This window comes from Schistocerca gregaria, chromosome 1 (genome assembly GCF_023897955.1).
Source record: "Schistocerca gregaria isolate iqSchGreg1 chromosome 1, iqSchGreg1.2, whole genome shotgun sequence".
Taxonomy (NCBI): domain Eukaryota; kingdom Metazoa; phylum Arthropoda; class Insecta; order Orthoptera; family Acrididae; genus Schistocerca; species Schistocerca gregaria.
Window position 1 is genome coordinate 986328439 of NC_064920.1, and position 22871 is coordinate 986351309.

Below are 22871 nucleotides of genomic sequence, written 5' to 3' on the forward strand. Positions count from 1 at the left end.
AGAAGACGTAAACCAATTAACAGAACTGCAGCGGAATATGTAAGCAATGTGCACAAAATAGTGAGAGCTCAAAAAGAAACCTAACATCAGTTTTTGGACAAATTTTTGTGGTCTTGCGTAAGCCTGGAGAGGTTTTTCTACTTTACTGACTCGTTGGGTGGGCAAAGCAATAACTCCTTATAGGACGGGTTGTTTGTTGATGAAACTGGAATACCGACGTGTTCATTAAAAGTAATTCCGGCAGAGTGCATGCCTCTAAGTTAACTTTGTGCATTTCAAATATTATTAAAAATAGCTTTTATCATTACAATTTACGTGTATTTACACTTTCCAGAATACTATGACATTCACCGATTACAGAATTGCCCAGTTTTCATCGCACATCAAAGGGAAATCACAAGTAGACGTGATGCAGTTTAAATACACAGCTTTATCCATAATCAATTGCAGGCTCTGTCTTTCGAGAAAATGTTTCGACATACGTAGTTTACCACGAATATAGTCTGATACCTAGTAGCTACGTTAACGAGGATGTTCTAATTATATTCACACTAAAAAAAATGTGATTGTGGCATGTGCCTTCGCACATAGCCCGTGATGCTCCGAATTTCTAAGACATCGACATGGAGGACGGAGAGATTCTCTTGAAGCATGAAAGTAAGTAGCAAGGCAGAAAATGAAATACTGGAATTTATATGTTTGCAATTATCGATTACCGTTAGCTATATAAAACTGTATGAAGTTTGTGGTTATAATATCTACTTTTAATACGATATAAAATGCTCATTGCTTTTGTCAGTAATACCGTTGTATTTCACGATGTCACAAAAAATATTGATGCCACATAGTTTTCTTGAGAGAAAAAAAGAGAGAAAAAGAACATAATATTGGATTTAAACAAGGGACGCATACATCCAAAGCTGTGCTCCCAACAATTGCGCTACCAGTTGACTGAAGTACACGCTGCGCAACCGGACTGATGAAGCGAGGTCTAAGCTTCAACCGTACGTTTCTCGGAAACTATTTACTGTTGGTGCCTAAGCCAAAGCAGTTGTCCCTTTATTTTCACCATTCCTTCACCCTGTTAAGTTCGGACTGTATCTGAAACCTACCAATAGTGGGTTCCCCTTGTCAGAATAAAAATAAATCGCGCGGCAGTTATAGCTGCAGCACTTGCCTTGCACGATACAATACAGGTTTGTACAAAATGATCTGGACACTTTGAAGTGATAGCTCAAATGTTTGTTTATATGATTATGTGTGTCTGTATTATATGATTATACATATGGAAATAGCAACTCAAGAAGTTCTTGTGTCATGTTTACAAATGTTGAGTGTGTGAAAAGACAAGTCACACGGCACACGCCCAATCTACAATCCAAATCGACCCACACTCGCCCAAAGGTGTCCGCATTGATGTCAGTTACAGCTACTCTATACGTCCGCCTTCACAAAGACATCGTGTTTTTATTTAAATTTTTGTACCTAAGGTCCCGAATTTTCGACACGCATCAGTTGCGGACTCGCTCTTCAGATTTCAGTCACCCAAAATGCCTTCTCCGTTGGTCTGGCCACCATGTTGCTGGAGATCATTGCAACAAAAAAGCTTCTTGTGTTGCTATAACCATACATATAATCATATAATACCTTAACTCAATCGAAACATTTTGAACTATCGCCTCAAATTGTTTAGACCATTCTAAATAATCCCGTATAGCTATCGGTGCAACGGACGGGAAGCCTGAAAGAATTGTAGCCAGCAGTGGTTTTTTTTTAAATCTGTGGAAGAACAAGTAAAGTACAAGAACATATCAAATGATATTCATTGGTATTAAAAGTATGCAAATTACCGCATATAACATCGTAAGTGTTGAAAACACGAATAAATTGTGGCTTCAGCCCTAAAATTAGCTTCTGCCCATTTTCGATAACCGTAGGTCTATCGAGATTACTGCTACCAAGTTTATGAATTTCAACATTGAGAAGTTTTGACTCAGTTTTTGTTCCAGATTATGCATTCACTATGAGACGAAATGTAATATCTGTAAAATATGTCGTAAATTATATCCTCTCATTCGCAAATGCTTTCTTGGTCTTACGGTATATTGATAATTTTTACTCTTGGACCGTCTAACTACAACTGAATGAAACAATTTTCGTGCCATACGCCTTTCGCCTTTATTCTCTGCAAGGCATCTTCAGTGGTCTGGAATATGTACATAGTTTTACTATTTAGTTTACATTTTGGAGCACTATATCTATAGGTTATAGACCGTTCTGGTGCTTGGTTTTTCTATGACGTAGTAATGTAGGTTCCACGGACGATTTTCTACATGTTATGTTTATGTTCCATTTTTGGCGCTGTTTCTCTTCTTATAATTGCCATTTGAGTTTTTATTGTCTGCACTTCACAGCACTAAGTATTGATCACTTGTTTATTACTTTTATTTTTAATTTATGTGTGTGAAATGGTATTTGTCTTTGTTTAGTGTGTGTGTGTGTGTGTGTGTGTGTGTGTGTGTGTGTGTGTGTGTGTGTATGTGTGTGACCAGAAGGCGAAGGGGGAAAGAGAGAGAGAGAGAGAGAGAGAGAGAGAGGGAGGAGGGTATGTATTTGTTTTATTGTGGTTGCATGTGCAAGAGGGACGATTTTTACCTTATTAAGTGTAATAGGGAGTCTGTACAGATGTTTGTTTCCAGCGATGGCTTGTTGCATGTGGAAGTCTTCTTGCATTTGGATAAGATACTGTATTTGTCATTGTCTTGTTATCATTGACATAACACATTTTCAAATATTTCCGGACACGGTTTACCTGTTAGTACTGTGAATTCCTCACTTTTTCTTTGTCAGCCGTAGTAACTTTTATCAGTTCCTCGCCTTCAATTGTGTCTTTATGCTGCCCGAATCCGATTTCCAGCATGAAATCAGTTTTGACTGGGGAAAAGTTTGTTGATCGGAACTCTCCTGCTTCCTTTTATCTTTACAATACATCTTCGATAATTAGTACTGTGTATCTTGGATGTACGATCAGTAACTTCGGTCACAGCCCTGTAATCGTGCAAATAGCTGATTTTAGCGGTGTTGCAAAGCAGGTTTTGTGCTAATTTAAATCAACACTAAACCTCCTTCGGTGGAGCCAAGTTTATTGTTTCTGTAAAGTTTGGAAGGTAGGAGACGAGGCACTGGCAGAAGTAAAGCTGTGAGTACCGGGCGTGAGTCGTGCTTCGGTAGCTCAGATGGTAGAGCACTAGCCCGCGAAAGGCAAAGGTCCCGAGTTCCAGTCTCGGTCGGGCACACAGTTTTAATCTGCCAGGAAGTTTCAAGTTTATTGTTATTCAATAGGGCAGAGTCTGAGCAATGTTCCATTTGTGAACTAAGGCCGAAATTGACCTTCACCCAGAAATGTTCATACAATCGGCACCTCGATGTAACATAACGAGATTAGATCACCATTCAATTGCGCGATCATTTACACTATTTAAATTTAGGTCGGCAATTACCTTTTTTTGCAGTAGCATCCGTCAAGACGGAGAGAACTAATTTCAATAGGTATGTGTCCGTGTAGCGTGCTTCCTAAGTAGCTCACGGGTAAAGTGGCATACAATCAGGTTCGATCACCCATCGCTTATAGGATTTTTATCTGTCAATTATCAATTCTTTTAACACTGGCAAAGTGAAAATAAGTTTACAGAGGTTCGGAAGCCTCGTTAAACTGTGGGCCCCCATGTACCTGACTGGATAAGTCAGTTCGAAGGTCGGATGAAGACAACAACATACCACCACCAACAGGGCCATGCCTAGTAAAGTAATGTGGGGTTCAAAACAGTCTTCTGATTCATAACTACTTTACTTGTTGCTAAGTGGTATGAAGTATAAAAATTACATTTTTCAAACTATCGAGAAATAGTAGGGTTTTGTCCCTACACTTTAATTTTTCTCTCTTCTGTTAGTCGTGGGAATAACCTCCAGAGCTCTTGTGTCTATCCTCATGTCGCTCAGTATATCATCTGTTTATTGACAGTCTTAAGCTAAGAGAAGAGTCGTTCTAGTACGGCTTTAGCTTATCAAGTTTCCTGGAACTTTCCACTGATATCTTTAGTGACTGTGTTTCTCTTTCGTTTCAGTTTGTCTTGAGTGGGTTCCGAACGCATTGGTCTCCAGTCTGTGTCACTTAAATTTGAGGTAATAAAACTATTCATTAATTTCTTGCCTTATAAAAACTTTCACAAATTTTGTAGTAGTTCAATGTTAGCATAGTTTAAACAACGACAAGCTGATGACATTAAAGTTCAAGGACGTCTCTATAAGCAACGTTTGAAGACGAATAAAGGTACGACGCAAATTATTGGTTAATTGCTATTACGAAAATAAATAAGAAAAGCTTTGACACTATCTGAAGCGCGGTCTTTGAATTTCAGGACTTCCGATAGTGTACACAGTAGAAACAAATAGACGTAACAACACTACTTCTTCTTTCCCGTGACGCCTTCACCTGTTGTGAATTATTCTTTCTATTTCTTATCGTCTCTTCGTCAGTCCTTGATCCTGTAATTTATTTTTTAGTTGGTAACTTAAATTATTGTGTTTCCTTGATTATTTGAAGTTCATAGCACATACATAAAGAAAAACGAAAACCAATTATTTTTAGCTCATACTGACAGTTGCTTCGTATCTTTTTATGAAAAGAACATATTTGGTTCTTGTACTGTAGTTAGAGCAAACAACTTTCTCAATTACTCTCTACGACGGGGAGGCAGAAACGCAATCCTTACATAAATGTTCAGTTTTCCTTTACTGTCACGATGCTCATTCCATCTTTTGTATCGAAGCATGTGCACTGGTAGATTTGTTTGTATTCTTTTTCATATTCTCTAGTCCATCCACAACTCATCACTGGCCATACCTGATGTGAGGGATTTTTCCATTTACAGGTATCCCTGTGAGTAATGGAATCAACATCAACAGAAATCAGTAGCGCTGAATGCATTTGATGACAGAAAACAATCTGTAAGCGATTTTACATAAATCATTTTTAGTTTGTCATAGCTATGGGTTGTTTCATTGAGTTGCGTTTGCCAGTTCTGCATTAAGCATCTTACAAATATTTTTCTTTTACTATTCAGTGATACATGATCTTCTACTGATATTTATCTGAGTATTAATGCACATAATATTTTTTCTTGTTGAGTTTATGGTTTCCACACATCTTACCCGCCATAGTACGTGTGATGATGGCTAGTTATCACTATTGTTTCATCATTTCTCCGGTTTCTACAGTTATAGAGCGATGACTCCTTGATGTAATACACTGTCAAAAAAACATGAAGTGCCCAGAAGAAATGGATGTCAGTATAACATCGTACACTTATGTTATAGAGGATACGTAAAGGATTAGAGCTGCAATTCTCTGACAGGTATAACGGCCAACAGAGTGCATGAACGTTGTTCGTGTTTAGTGTTACGCTGCCACATAGTGTATGTAAAGGGCATGAGCAGTGTCTGATGTTGATCTATCGCTGCAAAGGGCGCGGAGGTGTCGCATACTCGTGTGGGACATCGTTATCAGCCATGACACAGTTTCAAAGCGACCTCATTGTGGATCTCCGTTTGGACGGCTCATCAAATCCTACAACATCCACATATGTAGGGCATTTGGCAGTGACAGGGACACGATGGTGGACTGCATGGGAACGTGAAATAAGGCGTAATCTTCATCAGTGCTTTGGTCGTCCTCGTCGGACCACAAAGGAGCATCGCCGTATTGTGCACCAAAAACTTCATAACCCATTCAAATTTGCGCCTCTCATACGAGTACAAGCAATGTGCTCCCTCCAGCATCCTGTGTTATCCCGCCCATTGGTAGGAGACTAGCAATGGCCGGACTAGGGAATTACCGTCCCATGGGTAGGCTGTCGTTAAACCATAACACAAACGGCTGCGTTTGGAATGGTGCCGTGATCGGGAAGAATGCTGTTTGCTGATGATGCTGTGGTGTACGGGAAGGTGTCGTTGAGTGACTGTAGGAGGATACCAGATGACTTGGACAGGATTTGTGATTGGTGTAAAGAATGACAGCTAACTCTAAATATAGATAAATGTAAATTAATGCAGATGAATAGGAAAAAGAATCCCGTAATGTTTGAATACTCCATTAGTAGTGTAGCGTTTGACACAGTCACGTCGATTAAATATTTGGGCGTAACATTGCAGAGCGATATGAAGTGGGAAAAGCATGTAATGACAGTTGTGGGGAAGGCAGATAGTCGTCTTCGGTTCATTGGTAGAATTTTGGGAAGATGTGGTTCGTCTGTAAAGGAGACCGCTTATTAAACACTAATACGACCTATTCTTGAGTACTGCTCGAGCGTTTGGGATCCCTATCAGGTCGGATTGAGGGAGCACATAGAAGCAATTCAGAGGCGGGCTGCTAGATTTGTTATTGGTGGGTTTGATCACCACGCGAGTGCTACGGAAATGCTTCAGAAACTCTAGAGGAAAGGAGGCGTTCTTTCGTGAATCGCTACTGAGGAAATTTAGAGAACCAGCATTTGAGGCTGACTGCAGTACAATTTTACTGCAGCCAACTTATATTTCGCGGAAAGATCACAAAGATAAGATAAGAGAGATTAGGGCTCGTACAGAGGCATATAGCAATCATTTTGCCCTCGTTCTGTTTGGAAGTGGAACAAGGAGACAAGATGCTTGTTGTGGTACGAGGTATCCTCCGCCACGCACCGTATGGTGGATTGCGGAGTATCTATGTAGATGTAGATGTAGATGTAGAATGGCGTCGCATTGTGTTCTACTATGAGTCGCGGATCTACAGTACACTGAATGACCATCATCGATGATTAAGTTGGCGACCTTAGGAGAGGTCATGAGCTTCCAATGTTTTGGAGAGGCACAGCGGTATTACCCCTGACGTCATGGTGTGGGCAGCCACTGGGTATATCTTCAGTTAACTAAGGAGGTGGTTAGGGAAATCTGACGGCACAATGGAACGTCACGGACCTCTTGCATCCTCATGTTTTACCTACAGTGAGACAGTGTCGTGATGCCCTTTTTCCGCAGGACATTTGTCGTCCGCATTTGGCACGGTGTCTCTACGAGCCGTCTGCGCGATATTGACGTACTACTGTGGCTAGCAAGGTACCCAGATCTGATCCCCAAAGCACATGCTTGGGACCAGCTCGACTTCGTCCCAGTGCCACTATCCAGGATATCAAAGACCAACAGCTGTGTGCCAGTTTGCCTCAGGAGAGGATGCAACGTCCTTATGACACCCTTCCCAACCGAGTCAGTGCATATATCCAGGCCAGAGGGGATGCGACGTCATGCTGATAAGTGAATCGTGCTGCCCAGTTGTTTGTAAATTTGACTCGATTTTGTAATACATACCTCCTCCCCTTTTGGTAGGTTCACATTTTTAGTCACACAGTGTAGTTATATCTGTAAATAACGTATTTAATGGTTGTATAACTGTCGGAATTTCTTCGTTTGTAAATACAGTACTGACGTAGAATTATATTGAACAAGTTGTAAACATTTACTGGATAATCAGAATACGTCTTCAAATGATTCTGATGGCTTTCCTCATGCATCGTTATCAGTAAGATATCGATTTATAAAATGATTCGGTCAGTGATTAATTGCTCCAATGCCGAGATGATGTTGTGCAGCGTCACTACCGCAAGGGGGATGTGGTTCATGGTGATAGAATTGAAGGTTTTTAGACCGTTTTTAAGGGAGTGAATCATCACCTTGTGATTTCCTATCTTCTGAACGCCTTTCTAGCAAAGTAGTGTTGTGCTGCGGTTTATAATTAAGACTAGCTGGTAACAGACGCAAATGACGAGGTCACATAGACATTTGCACAGTACTGTAATGGCGGATTTAGCAGCTATTAGTGTGAGAAAATGCACATTACTAATTGGCGCTAATGGGCATCCAGATGCTGGCAGCCCCACGCTCATGAATAACCTCACAGCTCTCCACGAATCCCTCCATGACAGCGGCGCTAACCACAGTCTCTGACTGTTAAGGCCGGTCGGAGTGGCCGAGCGGTTCTAGGCGCTACAGTTTGGAGCCGCGCGACCGCTACGATCGCAGGTTCGAATCCTGCCTCGGGCATGGGTGTGTGTGATGTCCTTAGGTTAGTTAGGTTTAAGTAGTTCTAAGTTCTAGGGGACTGATGACCTCACCAGTTAAGTCCCATAGTGCTCAGAGCCATCTGAACCATTTGACTGTTAAGACAGACGCAAATTTTAAACGATCTTTAGTGGAACAAATATCTCTTCTTCTTTCTTTAAAGACAACAGAACATATGTAGTTATAACATCGCGATGTTTTCTTAGGAATGGTTCAAATGGCTCTGAGCACTACGGGACTTAACTTCTGAGGTCATCAGTGCTCTAGAACGTAGAACTACTTAAACGTAACTAACCTAAGGACATCACACACAGCCATGCCCGAGTCACGATTCGAACCTGCGACCGTAGCGGTCGCGCGGTTTCAGACTGTAGTGCTTAGAACTGCTCGGTCACTCTGGCCGGCGATGTTTTCTTATACAATATCTTTTAGTAACTCCTGTGCAACAATTCCATCTTCAGCAGAAGCTGCAATTTTTGGGAGGAAAACTAAATTCCGCTTGAGATTTATTCGATTTCATAACCGGTTTCAGGTGTACTAGATTTTCCAGTGCAGCGATGTAGCCATGCAATATGTCGCTCGTTCGTACTGGGAAATACTAGTTATTCATTTATTCATTAGTTTATTAATTCCATTATTCATTGCGTTCGACAGGTCCCGTCATGAAGAAGAGTCTTCCGGGATGTAGAGCGATGGCGTACATTAATAAAGTGAAACAGCAGCTATAAATTGCATCAGTAATTGACAATTGTTAAACTGTTCCAAGCTATTAGTAGGTACTCAACCCAAGTTTCACGCAGTGAAGTTAACAAAAAAGGAGATAATTCGGAAACAGCGTTTGCTTTCCCGGTTATATGAATACCAGAGGCCCAGTGGGAATCTTTCGCACTTCCATAGTTTCAAATAATGACAGTATTTGGAATAAGTGTGGTCGCTGGGGTAAGGTTAGTTACGAGAATGAAGAGTAAACGTCTTTAAAAATGAACCGAACGACGTGAAATAATAATTATGAATTTATAATATATCCTTTTATGTACACGTCCATGTGCCTGAAAATATGTTTAATATTTGGAATGTTTGCCTCGGCTTGTAGGACGGCAGAGACGAGGGGCTGTTAGTAGTGGCACATGACGTGTAACTGTAACTCGACCAATATTTTCAATTAAAGTAAGCACGTTAGGCCCTAGTAGCAATAGGTAAATAGCAACTCAAGCCGGCAATAAGAAACATGTCTGTTGTTTCGGAAAGTATATTCGTTTTGGAAAGCCAACTTGTACACGGGAAGAGATAATGGACTAGCGCAGTGGTCACGGTTATCATCTATGGCAGACTGTATACAAATTTTTCCGTTAATAAGCACTTTGAAACAAGTAAAACTGTATTTGTAATAAGATAATGTAAAGAGGGAGTCTCATATTCGTGAGTAATAAATTATTGTCTTAAATATAGGAGCATCCACAAGTAGTAAGTTACAGTGCAAAATAGGAATGCAATGCCAGAATCCTGTTAAAAAATATTTTAAACAATACCTCATTCATCCCTGTACGACTAGTATGCGTTGAAAAAAAAGGTAATTTGACTTGAGTAATAATATATAATAATGATAAACTGTTAAGGATCCTACAGACGTTCGATATTAATTGACAATACTAGTTTGTTAAACATTCGATATATTTAAGCGACCTCACACCATAAATAACACTGACAAAAATTGTCAGTTGACAACGCAATTTTACAAGTTTAAGATGATAACACCCCAAAAACAAAGTGAGTGCTACAATCATATCATCTAACTTGCAAGCAACAGAAAACAACAAAAAACGGAAAAATCTTCTGTAAGTGGTTGAAAAAAAGGACTGATCACAAGTTAATTTACTGACTGAAATCAGAGGCGCGGACGCGAAAGTTTTCATCTGCCTATATTTTAAGGGAATTCATATGTAAACTGTCTTTCACGGCTTATGACAGTTTGGTGAAACTGGTACGCATCACAGTCCTCTTACTACTTACTGCAAGTCAGTGACCTATTTTTCGAAGTGCAGGCGTTTTTCCAAATTACCATGTAATTCATCGACTTATACAGTTTTTTCAAATTAATAAAGTAAGCAGTGTAGTGGAGAATCCTCCGTTGGTCAGCCTATTAAAATTCTTTTGTACTAAAATACTACTTTGAACAATTGAATCTGAGGTGTGGTATGCACAGAGGCGAACTGAAAACGTAAACAGTGCATTCCAACGTCTGTGTCTGGTTCAGACAGCTCTGTCGGTATGTGAATAGAGATTATTCTCACACAGTTAATACTTGGACTCACGTGTTCAGTCTGTATTGACAATATTGAGAATATTTTGAAGGCCATCAGTAACGGTCGTCAATATTTTTAGTGTGGACAATAATTCAATACACACCCTCAAACAGTCAATATATTGACGGTTTGACAGTGTTATTGAACGTGTGAGGGCCCTTTAAGCGCTGTAGGCCGTTGGTAAAAGGTCATAATTTAAGAGAAACTCAATTTTAGATAACCGAATGCGCGAATACTGCTTTGTTATTTCCCGGTTGCAGCGCCACGTAGGAAAAATAGCGTAAAGCGGTTTGCGCCCTGCATTTTTCTAAGAGGAAATCTGTAATTTCAGTTCAACAAGCGTTTCGTTTGAAGGTTAACTGTGAGTCCCCGTCTGGTAAAAACATATGCCGACGGTATAATCAGTTCGAAACGACAGGATGTTCCTGTAAAGGGAAAAGCAAGGGACAATCCAAAGTGTTTGTTAAGGATGTTGACCGTGTCAGAGCATCTTACCTTCGAAGTCCTAAGACGTGTGTTAGGAAAGCAAGTCTTCAACTTGCAAAAGACGTCAGTGTGGAGTCTTTTAAGAAAACACATGCATCCATACTGGCTACAGTTTGTACAAGCCTTAAATCCAGATGAGTATTGTGTACGTTATGGCTTTGCACGTGGAGTGTTGCATCGGGAAGACGACTTTCTTGACCATGAGACATGTTCAGTGATAGGATACTATTTTATTTGAGTAGGAAATTAAATACTCATAATTTTCCGCTGAAGCTACCGTAACGGGGACGGGATATTGGATATTACCAAATAAGCAGTTTTTATGGTTTACGGTCGCTTACAACTTGGGAACCACGTGGAGCCCACCGTTCATAAGTTATCTGGATGTGTTCCAACAATTGCTCTTTCCCCAATCAGAAGGTGAGCCTGAAAATTTTATTGTGCGGCAAAATGGACTTCCTCCCACTGACATTTCTTTGTAGAAGAGAGCTTCAACGTCGAAGTCTCTAACTACTGGATGGTCTTAATGGTCAGCTTAACAGAGCTATTTTCCGCTGGTCTCCACGGTCACCTAACCTCGCGCCATGCGACTTTTTTTTTCCTTTATAAGAGATCATGTCTACATTCCGCCACTACCTAATGATTTGCCAGAGTTGAGACCCCGAACTGTAGAGCCTATTACTTCCGTTACTCCGCACATGTCAGGCAGCTTGTGGGGAGAATTAGATTTTAGGCTGCATGTGTGCTGTGTAGCTGAAGGTGTACGCATGGAACATTTGTAAGAAAAACTAGTTTACTTTGCCTTCAGTTTCATGCATCGTTTGCTGTAAACGTTCTAAATTAAACTGTTATAATACACCTCTGAAACAGGCACACTCTTTTATGAACACCCTGTATATTTCTCCAGAGTGATAAGAATTCGACTGCTGGTCACCACAGTAAGTCTTCTCTCTTACGAAGCTGGAGTGGCGTCATCCATCCGGCGCGACTGCCTCAGCACACCCATGGCCACTAAAAGATAAAGTTTTGTTTATCCGACAAATGAACGCTTGCAGCGAGGTTAATAGTAGTGACCCAAATGTTTATGAAGATTTTTGTGCGGGACTTAGTACACAGCTTTTACAGCGAGCTCTCTGGTTCGACGAAACCTTTTGAGTGAGATTTACGCAACTCGACCGTGGGTAAATGTAACTAGTTGCCAGACGGGTGTGACAATTGCATTCAGATCTGGTCGGCCTACAGACCGAGTCCTCTAAGCAGTGCAGTTTACGTTTGACGATATTTTCTAGCGAACGTTTCTCCACCAAACAAAAACTGTTGCAGTTGTTTCAAACAAAATGCCTTTTTTGCATGCTGCACATCGAAATTTTTATTTTTATGTATGCACCCGGACGCGTTTCGCCTTTCTACAAGGAATTTTCAGTGGGTGTCCTGAAATAGTACATGATTTGTCTATTTTTACACAAAGGTTATGGTTTCACATCTAGGTTATAGATTTAAAAACAGTTCCTTAACTTTTTTTATGAAATGGAAAGGTACTTACAGGTAACTTCTAATTCATTGCATCTAAGCAAAGTGCTTTCTCTCATCTGGAAACCAGGCGGACATCTTAGAGTTCACTTTCAGTTCACAGTTTACGTTACACATCAATGTAACTGCCATCTTTTTAATACAGTGTTTCATTAGTTTTCCTAAGTGTTGCCAACATTCTCAGTTTTCTGCATTCAGCTGTTTTTTGAATGTGTGTGTGTGTATATGTGGGTGGATGTGGTTGTTTGTGTGTGTGTGTGTGGGGGGGGGGGGGGGGGGGGGAACAGATGTGTAATCATTTGTTGGGATTTCTGTCTATTATATGATCAATCAGAGGAAACAGTGAATTGGTGAATTGTTAGTCATATTTACTTAGTCATTTAGTAGTTATATCTTCCATTATTTATTCTAATTATTTGCATATCATTTTTCTCTTGTAGTAGGTTTGTGGTTATTTTCTCTCAAATGTTCTGCAAAAGTTGAGTGGCTCGTTCCATATTTCCATGCTCTGATACGTTCTTTGTACCGGATGTCAAATGTTCTGCTGCTTTGTCCTACATATCTTCCATCACATGTGATGCACTGTAGTTAGTATATTCCAGCTTTTTGATAGACTTCTGTATTTTTCGTTATATTTGGAATGTGCCTTTGGATTGAATTGTCTGTTTTGAATTATGTGTTTATACCTTGTCTATTGTAAATGTTTGTTATTTTATGTGTGAGTTTGTGCTTTGTGAGTTTGCACTCCTCTGCCTCACATCCTACAGTCAGGTAACACTGGTCACAAAATGAAGAATCTGAATGGTGTTCTTTGCTAAGTCTTTTCGTAATTAGACTCGATTTGCTTATGACAAGCTACTATATCTATCGAAATCTTTGAAAATGCTGCAATTTTATTATTCTTTTTTGGCTTAACTTAGATATTGCGCTGCTTTAATTGCTGAAAAATAATCTAAATATCTACAAGGAATTACCTTAGTTGACTCTTAGTTCATAAATTTACCTTCCGGAAAGAAGGTTGGTTTGGCAATACTGCCGACGAGTCGTTCTTGAACATATCGAATCACGTTGTGTTTGCTGTTGGCACTCGCAATTCAGCAGTGAGGGTTTTGATTATTGTCGGAAACGACTGTTTGTTGTTGTAAATTCATCAAGAATTGTTTGCGTTTTGTGTTAATTCAGAAGAAGAAATCTAGTTCCCTGTGACTTCCCGCTATTTCAGACGAAGACTCATCAACAGTAACAAACAACACAAAATGAACTTTTATCTACAAATGTCTACAAATGATCACTTAATAGTAAAAGTAAACGTAAATTATGTAAAGGGTAAATGTTAGTTTCCAAGAATTAAGCAATATCGGGAAATGAGAAATTGAAAGAGAAGTTGTGAACAATGACAATCAACAGTAAACGACAGTCAAGTCCCCCCTTTGCTGATTGGGCAGGTGATTCAGCAATAGTAAACAATCAGTGCATTTGATCTGCAAAGTCTCAGCCGAACTTACATCTGGTTGTAAGGACGGAGTATTCTGGTGGAACTGGCAATATGAAACCGGAAAAAAACGTTTGCAAATTGTTTTGTAAGGTAGGATCATCAGACGTCAGGACGACAGACTCACAGTCATAGCAGCAAGAGCTATTTAAAGATTTTGGCAATGACTTCGGGATAATACGAAATATTTGGCGTTACGTATTAGCACATTGCCTTTTCGAATGTTAATCCATACGCTTAGAACCAAAATCGCTATGTAATTCGAGTGGAACCCTTAGTACTTCTTCCATTAGCGGAAGGACCGACTCCAAACGATACTTCGTCTTCCATTTCAGAATGTAGCAGGCTGAACTTTCACCTATGGAAATAAACTATAGTTTCCATCATCATCAGTCAACTGTTCTAGTGTATGGCGTAGCGATCCTACGTTCGATTACCGTGGCGGTCATGGGTTACTGTAAGGTGGGAAGGTCTGGAGTAGGGCCGGCTCAGTCTGCGGAGGGAAAATGAGGAGCTGCTTGATTAGATAAACATTGAAACTGAAATGCACATGGCCTCAAATCAAAAGAATTGCACCACTCTTGGTGCTACACAACATTTATAATTTCTGGTCGAACATTAAGTTAATTGTAAAAATCCAACAATTTAAAACAAGAACAAACTTACGAAAATAGCCCACAGTATTTTTCTTCAGCATATTCCGAATTCGGTTCTGGTTCCTTTAGAGGGACTTCCGCTTTTGGTCCTTGCGCAACCATCATTTCTCCTTGAGGATGCGGATTTCCTAAACGTGGGCAGTTCCTCATTCGCACATGCCGGTTTAAAGTAGTCGCAATAAACATCTGCTGCATGTTCACCGAACGACGTCATAAAAAGCTGTGAGCAGTTTCAGGTTCTCTCACGTGTACCGACTGAGCCAATTGGAGCATTGATCGCTTTTCCTTGAACAGTGATCTGCAAATAATAACAGTTAGAAATGTTATTCCTGCGACACATTCCTGTAGTATTGCAGTATTTCATAGGTACTAGACATACCAGCTAAAATTGTCGAAAATGTGCCAGAAAGAAATGAAATCGTTTATTTATCTATGACTCTCTCTGTGACTATAAACAGACACGCCTGAAAGGAGAAAGTGTCCTTCTTCAAAGAGAAATTCTTTATCATTATAGTAGTTTATATACACTCTAAGAAAAAAAAATGACGAACTCCGAGTGAATTATTGGAATGGTACTGAATCGGTAGATGTGATGTACTTGTGTAGAAAAACAAATGATTTCAATGTCAGAAAAATTGGGTGGTAAATTGAGTGTAAAGAGCTACACAAGTTGAGCAATTCAATAACGCGTGCGTCCACCTGTGACCCTGATACAAGCATTTACTCAGCTTGGCATTGGTTGACAGTACTCGGATGTCGTCTTGAGGGATATCGTGTCACAGTCTGTCCAACTACCACGTTAGATCATCAAAATCACCAAAAAGCACGAAGACAGGCAGCAGAAATTCTAGCAGTGTACGGGCGGATATTATTTTGCTGAAATGTAAAACCAGGTTCTGTATCTGCATGGACGCTCTGCAGATCACATTTAAGTGCCTGGCAGAGGGTTCATCGAACCACGTTCACAATTCTCTATTATTCCAATCTCGTATAGCACGCGGAAAGAATGAACACCTATAGACTTCTGGTCAGGTGACTAGAGGGTTAACGCGGATTCTTTACAGACGAATGGAAAAAAAGTCGACCACGGGGAAGATCAGTTTGGATTCCGTAGAAATGTTGGGACACGTGAGGCAATACTAACCTTACGACTTACCTTACAAGCTAGATTAAGGAAAGGCAAACCTACATTTCTAGCATTTGTAGACTTAGAGAAAGCTTTTGACAATGTTGACTGGAATACTCTCTTTCAAATTCTGAAGGTAGCAGGAGTAAAATACAGGGAGCGAAAGGCTATTTACAATTTGTACAGAAACCAGATGGCACTTATAAGAGTGGAGGGGCATGAAAGGGAAGCAGTGGTTGGGAAGGGAGTCAGACAGGGCTGTAGTCTCTCCCCGATGTTATTCAATCTGTATATTGAGCAAGCAGTGAAGAAAACAAAAGAAAAGTTCGGAGTACGCATTAGAAAAATTCGGAGTAGGTATTAAAATCCATGGAGAAGTAATAAAAACTTTGAAGTTCGCCGATTACATTGTAGTTCTGTCAGAGACAGCAAAGGACTTGGAAGAGCAGTTGAATGGAATGGATAGTGTCTTGAAAGGAGGGTATAAGATGAACATCAACAAAAGCAAAACGAGGATAATGGAAAGTAGTCGAATTAAGTCGGGTCATGCTGAGGGAATTAGATTAGGAAATGAGAAACTTAAAGTAGTAAAGGAATTTTGCAAAATAACTGATGATGGTCGAAGTAGAGAGGATATAAAATGTAGACTGGCAATGGCAAGGAAAGCGTTTCTGAAGAAGAGAAATTTGTTAACATCGAGTATTGATTTAAGTGTCAGGAAGTCATTTCTGAAAGTATTTGTATGGAGTGTAGCCATGTATGGAAGTGAAACATGGACGATAAATAGTTTAGAAAAGAAGTGAATAGAAGCTTTTGAAATGTGGTGTTACAGAAGAATTCTGAAGATTAGATGGGTAGATCACATAACTAATGATGAAGTATTGAATAGAATTGGGGAGAAGAGGAGTTTGTGGCACAACTTGACTAGAAGAAGGGATCGGTTGGTAGGACTTGTCCTGAGGCATCAAGGGATCAAACATTTAGCTTCGGAGGGCTGCGTGGAGAGTAAAAATTGTAGAGGGAGACCAAGAGATGAATACACTAAGCAGATTGAGAAGGATGTAGGTTGCAGTAGGTACTGGGAGATGAAGAAGCTTACACATGATAGAGTAGCATGGAGAGTTGCGTCAAACCAGTCTCAGGACTGAAGACCACAACAACAATAACATCTTTCCGTACGAGCTCTGATTTCCCTTATTTTATCCTCGTGATCGTTCCCCCCTATGTAAGTCGGTGTCAACAAAATATCTTCGCCTTCGGAGGAGAAAGTTGGTGATTGGAATTTCGTGAGAAGATTCCGTCGCAACGAAAAACGCCTTTCTTTTAATGATGTCCATCCCAGATCCTGTATCATTTCTGTGACACTCTCTCCCATATTTCGCGATGATACAAAACGTGCTGCCTTTCTTTGGACTTTTTCGATGTACTCATTCACTCCTATCTGTTAAGGATCCCACACCCCGCAACAGTATTCTAAAAGAGGACGGATAAGCGTAGTGTAGGCAGTCTCCTTAGTAGGTCTGTTACACTTTCTAAGTGTCCTGCCAATGAAACGCAGTCTTTGGTTAGCCTTCCCCACAACATTTTCTATGTGTTCCTTCCAATTTAAGTTGTTCGTAATTGTAATACCTAGGTATTTAGTTAAATTTACGGCTTTTAGATTAGACTGATTTATCGCGTAATCCCGGTTTAAAGTGTTCCTTTTTGCACTCATGTGGATGACCTCAAACTTTTCGTTATTTAAGGTTAATTGCCACTTTTCGCACCATTCCGATATTTCTTATAAATCGTTTTGTAGTTTGCTTTGATGTTCTGATGACTTTATTAGTCGATAAACGACAGCGTCATCTGAAAGCAACCGAAGACGGCTGCTCAAATTGTCTCCCATAATCGTTTATATAGATACGGAACAGCAAATGGCCTATAACACTCCTTGGGGAACGCCAGAAATCACTTCTGTTTCACTCGATGACTTTCCGTCAATTACAACGAACTGTGACCTCTCTGACAGGAAATCACAGATCCAGTCACATAACTGAGACGATATTCCATAAGCACGTAATTTCACTACGAGCCGCTTGTGTGGTACAGTGTCAAAAGCCTTCCGGAAATCCATAAATACGAAATCGATCTCTTATCCCTTGTCAGTAGCACTCAGCAGTTCGTGTGAATAAAGAGCTAGTTGGGTTTCACAGGAACGATGTTTTCTAAACCCATGTTGACTGTGTCAATAGACCGTTTCTTTCGAGGTAATTCATAATGTTCGAACACAACATATGTTCTAAAATCCTGCAGCATATCGACGTTAACGATATGGACCTGTAATTTAGTGGATTACTCCTACTACCTTTCTTGAATATTGGTGTGACCTGTGCAACTTTCCAGTCTTTGGGTACGGATCTTCCGTCGAGCGAACGGTTGTATACGATTGTTATGTATGGAGCTAATGCATCAGCATACTCAGAAAGGAACCTAATTGGTACACAGTCTGGACCAGAAGACTTGCTTCACTACTCCGCGGATATTTACTTCTACATTACTCATGTTGGCAGCTGTTCTCGATTCGAATTCTGTAATATTTACTTCGTCTTATTTTGTGAAGGCTTTTCGGAAGGCTGTGTTTAGTAACTCTGCTTTGGCAGAGCTGTCTTCGGTAGTATGTCCTTTGCTATTACACAGAGAAGGCATTGATTGTCTCTTGCCGCTAACATACTTCACACACGAGCAGAATCGTTTTGGATTTTCTGCCAGGTTTCGAGACAAGGTTCGAGTTGTCTTGGTATGAACAAAACGGGGCGGGTAATATCGTCGATGTACCGGTGTGCTGTAAGGGTGCCTGAGATGACAATCAAAGGAGTCCTGCTATGAAATGAAGTGGACTCTAGACATCATCCTGGCTGTCGGCCGGTATGGCGGGCGACAGTCTGGTTGGTATTCCACCGCTGTCCGGGGCCTCTTCAGGCACGCCTTTGGGATAGAACCTCTTTGACTGGAGTAGGGTTGTCTTCAGTGACGAGTTCCACTTCGATATGAGCCGCGATGACCAGCTTACGAACGTGCAGAGGCGCCCCGGACAGCGGTAGAATACCGGCCTGACGCCAGCCGTGGGTTGCCATTTCTTTTCATAGCAGTCATCCTTTGGTGTCATCCGTGTCACCCTTACAGCAAAGCGGTACGTCGACGGCATTCTACGCCCCGTTTTATTGTCATTCATGGCAAGCCATTGAACGAGGTAGTGCCCCGCCGCAGACGGCGAGAGTTTCTACCGCTTGTCTTCGTGATTGCCAAACTCTACCTTGGCCAGCAAAGTTGTCGGATCTGTCCCAAATCCAAAACGTGTGGAGCATTATGGGCCGTCCCGGTTCGGGATTTTGACCATGTAACGTGACAATTTGACAGAATTCGGCACGATATCCCTTAGAAGGACATCTAATAACTCTATCAATGAGTGCCAAGTCGAGTAACTGCTTGCATAAGGGACAAAAATGGACCAAAGCGTTTCGACTTGCTCAATTTGTGAAGCTCTTTCTCTTAAATAAGTCGCCCTATTTTTCTGAAGTTGTACCCATTTTTTATTATGTATATACAGTGACAGCAAAAAAACGTAGCCCACTGCTGAATTAAACCAACATAACTTAGCTGTGTTACAGGTCCTCTAAAAACCGAAAGCGTGTGAGGTACAGACCTTTGACTATACGCCATTGTTACCGTAAGAGACCACTAGAGTACATTGCTCTTTACAGCAGTCAGACCAGATGTATACTAATACTGTGATACAACAAATATTAGATAACACGTTATTAGAGATGAGGCAGTCCTTAATGTTTCTAAATTAAACTTCGTTACAATAAGTGACACAAAAGTCTTATCACACACATTAAATGACACAATGAACTTTTGTTCGTGATCTGAATTTGAACCCACTGTTAACCAAACAAAGTTTGGCTGTATGATCGAGACTCGACTAAGCATAAAGAGATGTAAAATATCGAAGCTTTTACCAGTATCAATTTACAAGACCGAATGTCCAAACCTGGTAATAAATGACGACCCGTTTAGCGTACACTGGGGGCCCCTTGAAGCTTTTATTACCCCTGAGAAATAATCGCGAAATGTATGTAATAAAGTGCAACGCACAAGTGTGTAATGCCATGAAGTAAAGTTGTGGTGATGGACGGTGAGTACAGTCGTGTAACCATATGAATTGTTAACTAAGCACAATCAGATGCCAGATATTAAATATCTTCACTAGTAACGTGCTACTTTGAACGTGAAACGATACAAATGATTCTTGCCTGGCAGGGATTCGAACCTGGCACCTTTCACAATCGTCTTATAGCTACGAACAGACGTGAAATATTTAATGTTTCTTCACCACTAACGTGATGTCAGCATATTCAACTAGAGGTAACGCAACAAATAGTTCTGTACTACCTGGGACTCCAACGCCACGCATATCGTCGTTGTCGACCCCAAACGAAAAGTTCACAAAAATGGTTCTAATGGCTCTGAGCACTGTGGGTCTTAACATCTATGGTCATCAGTCCCCTAGAACTTAGAACTACTTAAACCTAACTAACCTAAGGACATCACACAACACCCAGCCATCACGAGGCACAGAAAATCCCTGACCCCGCCGGTAATCGAACCCTGGCGTGGGAAGCGAGAACGCTACCGCACGACTACGAGCTGCGGACCCAAACGAAAAGGTGTCAACTACCAAATCCACTTTTGCTAGTAGTTTGGATAGTGCCGTTCGTAGAGACCTGGAGGAGCTTGGCATCATGAGGAAACAATGAAATGATTGGACAATAGCATCTCGAAGGGTTCAAATCCAGAGGAAAAATTGGAATCGGAGCTCAAATTCCAGTCCAGTGCCAATATTTTCAAAACCTCAAGGACTCTTAAAATAATAAATGAAGGTCCTATAACCTCAAACTACCTGCACATCATCAGATAGTTATCAATAACGAGGTGGAATTACTAGTGTAAGAAAGCTTCCTAGAGCCAGAGTTTCTGCAAGCAGCGACTTCCATCTCTTACAGCCAAAACTAATCCAACTCTGTTCCAGTCAGTAGCGAATAGACGTGTTTAATGTTGATCTGAAACCATGACACAGTCCTACTTTCCTTTCTAATCGTTACTGGAGATGAAGAGGGTATGTTGGTGGCTGTTAATAACTGGTACCCCCTGTGGGAATCAAGCCCACGTTTAATTAGTGTAGCCATTTGTTGTACAGTGCTATAGTTGCATTACTGCATTACTGCATTACTGCATTACTGCATTACTGCATTACTGCAGCGCATAGAAGAAAGGTGTAAATATGGACATCAGCTTTTGTTTTTGATTTAAAGGTACCTTCTTTTGTAAAAATTCTAGATTTTATACCTTCATTAACAACTATAACAAGTTTAAGACACGATGAGAGGCGAAACAAAGATAAGTATCCATTATTTCTATTCGAAAACAAAGATTTACAAAAAGCTTGTAAAATGGAACTTAAAATGGGGGTGCAAACACAGGCATCCACAAAAATGTCCAAGAAATCTTTTGAAGTATTTTAAGTAAATGGGTTAAAAGAATACAAAATGGTAGACTAGTCTACGAAAAGCAACTTTCGTAGAATTATGCAGGAAATCTGAAATTATTGACAGTAACCACAAACGTAAGTAGCTCCTTCAGCACCAACACAATCTAAATGTGCCCACAGTTTTGGCACATAACACATTTAATCCACACCTCTCCTCTGCTTTCTTGAGGAAACTTCTCATCATAAAAGATGCAGCTTGTATCGCCTCAGTCTGGTGTATCCCCACCGTTCACATCAAAGTTATTATCGCTGTGCATGAGGTGAGGGCTGCAGAAGCCTGGATATGAATCAGATAGTTTAGTGGAACAAATTTTCTGTTTTTGAAGGACTTTGGATTTTGCACCTCTGTCCTCAGGGCGGCCTCTAACCCCAGAGGAAGCCAACGACCTGTTCTTGATAGCACTTTTGTCATTCGACTTTCTCAGCTGATTTTTGTATGTCGTTCCAGTGATGTGGCAGGCGGTTGCTGCTTTTTGTCCCCGTGTTGTGTTTCTCCTCTTAATGTTGGGGGCAGGAGATGTGTCGAATGGTGGAAATGCATTTATTGAAGTCCCTGGAGAACTTCCCGTTGTTTCAGTGGCTTCATTAACTCGGATAGCTATAGCTTGAAGTGACTGTACATCAGGATAACTCGAAGAAGAAGCAGATCATGCCGATGGTCCAGAGACAGCAAGTAGAGGAGCATGTGATTGAGAAACATTAGGTCTATGTATCACCGTGGAGCACGTTTTTCCTATAACAAACACAGCAGCTATGAAATCAGCGTCGATGAACATGTACCAGTTCATAGGGTATAACCCGGTTGCTTTGAATCCGTTTATTGCTATCTCAGCTGATTGAGTACGAAGGCTTGGCCAAAAACCTCCATTAAGCTCATAAGGTGTGAGGGGTCGCTCATTGTGATGCAACCATACTGTCACTGCCTCGCTGTAGTATGTTTTCAGAGGTCTCATGAACATCTTATCTAGAGGCTGCAGTTTGTTGGTGCAATGTGGAATAAGTGAGATGATAGTCATGTGGTGTTTTTTCGCCAACTATAGCACGTGGATTTCGAACGTGACTATAATGACCATCCAAGAGAACAGACCTTTGTTGAGTCGGACATATTTTTTCAGTGAAGTGAACGAACCATTAGCTGAACAAATTGTTTTGAACCCATCCTGAAGGATGGGCTCTACCAATTGCACCAGGTGGCAGCCTCTCATTAGAGCTTGGGATATGTTGGTTCTAGGGAAAATTATCATTCGCGGGACATGCTGTCCGAAGTGCTCATGGATGCGATAATGTGATTGTAGCCCCTATTTCTGCAAATGTTAGAGCTGCAATTTGTTTCTTCCCTTTCATCCCTATTACTTTTGGAATTTTGCTTTGGACATTGGAGAGGCCTGCCTCATCCACGTTGTACACTCGGTCTGCTGGATATGAATGATTGTGGAAGGCGTCTGCCATTAAATCAAAGAAAACCATCACATTCTCTTTATTGAAGCCTAAGGCTCTGGCATATGAAGTCCCACAGGGTTTACAAATTGACAGCTGATCC

At 40.7% G+C, this 22871-nt stretch overlaps 1 protein-coding gene across 2 annotated transcripts in view; it reads left to right on the forward strand.

Annotated features, from left to right (window-relative positions):
* Positions 1-22871, forward strand: part of LOC126277867 (parathyroid hormone/parathyroid hormone-related peptide receptor-like) — a 506877-nt gene that overhangs the window by 152526 nt on the left and 331480 nt on the right. Inside the window, exon 2 of one of the 2 annotated variants that reach the window (XM_049977414.1) lies at positions 4125-4182. The exons of the other annotated variant lie outside the window; for it this stretch is intronic. The gene's annotated coding sequence lies outside the window, so the exon portion shown is untranslated. The remainder of the gene's footprint in view (positions 1-4124; positions 4183-22871) is intronic. 2 annotated transcript variants of the gene reach the window in all.